Here is a 1,975-nt window from a genome sequence, read left to right on the forward strand (position 1 = left end):
TGAACCTTGACTACAGAAACATAAACGACAGCAGAGGGAACAAACCACCATAGATTCCTGAAAACTTTGCGGTCTTCCGTTCCATTATTTCCTGAATTGTTTGCATCGGGCTTGGGTTTAGCCAAAGTGGTACTTGTGCAATATATCCCTCAGTATTTGGTTTCTTGCTTCTCTTCTGTAGTTTTGGAAGGAGCAGAAGGAGCAAAAGGGAAGTTATCTAACTCCTGCTTGAAACCTGCTCAGATAAAACTTTGAAGACCGGGAATTCGGACTTGTTAAGCATGAGAAAGAATAATAGATTTTTATTTCAAAGCAAATGTGTACAACTTTTCACAGAAAAAGCAGAGAATATTATATTGTATATTCTTTTATTGGTCCAACAAGTTTTTAAAAATTTATTTATTTTGAGAGAGAGAGAGAGAGGGAGGGAGAGAGGGAGAGAAAAAGTGAGTGAGCAGGGGTAAGGCAGAGAGAGAGGGAGAGAGAGGATCCCAAGCAGGCTCCACACTGTCAGTGCAGAGCCTGACCGGGGGCTCCAACTCGTGAACCGTGAGAACTGTGAGATCATGACCTGAGCCGAAACCGAGTCCAACACTTCCCAACCCGAGACACCCAGGTGCCCTGGTCCAACAAGTTTGTTTAGAGTACCTACTGTGTGCATCAATAGCACTGTGAATTTTTAACTGCATGCACTGATAAAATCCAAGTTCTCTAAACCTGCAACTGGTGGGTCTCCTTTTCCCAAAATAGAAAAATATTAGCTGCATTTCTGAGAGCTGAGAATTTATCGTTTGCCAAAAGCACAGTAAACACTTCCATAGTCTTTCCTGCTTCAGAGAACAAGACATTAAGGAAATGATTTTATTTACAACCTTGTTTGAAAACAAGACATTTGGCAAAACACAAGAGATTCTTAATGATAGAGAACAAACTGAGCATTGATGGAGGGAGGTGGGTGGGGATGGGCTAGATGGGTGATGGGTACTAAGGAGGGCACTTGTTGTGACAAGCACTGAGTGGTGAATTACTGAATTTTACTTCTGAAACCAAGATGGCATTGTATGTTAGCTAACTAAAATATAAATAATAATAATCACAAAAATAAAATTTGTAACACTTTCCAAAAAAAAAGTAAAACAAGATATTTGACGTATCTTGGAAAAAGCATCATGTTCACCTTTTTATTCCCTTTTTTCATGCATTGGTAAGCCATTCATAGACAGCAAATGTTTCAGTAATATTATGAATGTGTTTCATATCAAAAGAGTGAAAACATATTCTTCTCCACATTAAGTATCTGTTAGAACTTCAGTTTTACATCCAAAATGCTTTAGGCTCAAACCTAACATAACAACCTTCCAAGTTAAAATGTTTAATTTAACATTTTGATGAAGATCCAGAAATTTGTTTCTATCCAAGTTAGTATAGGTTTTAAGAAGCTATCAAGTATCTGAAATATTACACCTCAATGTTCCGCAGTTTTTTTTCCACGAGGGGGATAAAGAGACCAAATACCGTTGACTTTTCGAAGCCTCCTCAGAATGTCCCCAAGTCCAAATGTTGCAGACCAATATTACCCAAAAACGAATTAATTGAGATAAATAAATCACATCTGGTCTTAATTTATCTTTTTAGCTCTATAGAGCATAACAACTCACCTGTTGCTCCACTGCCAGAGGCAAAAGCTGTGTAATAGTCCAGCAGTTCATTTCTGACTTTGTCAGAATCCCCAGACGCTTTTTCCTCCTCAGTCTCCCAGATGATTCTCATACCTTCTCCTCTCTTTTCCAACTCATGATCTCCACCTCATTCTGATTCCCCCTGGAACAATCAGAAAAGAACTTCCAGAGGGTACCACCATCTATTTACCCACCAACTCACCTTAACCTGCCCATTTTTTCTGCTTTCTCCCACGTTAACAGTTATGACTTATCAGTGCTTCTGTCTTCTTTCATGGACGAGGTCCTATCCCTTC

The sequence above is a fragment of the Panthera pardus genome, unplaced genomic scaffold (assembly GCF_024362965.1).
Source record: "Panthera pardus isolate Hobbes unplaced genomic scaffold, ASM2436296v1 HiC_scaffold_16, whole genome shotgun sequence".
NCBI lineage: Eukaryota > Metazoa > Chordata > Mammalia > Carnivora > Felidae > Panthera > Panthera pardus.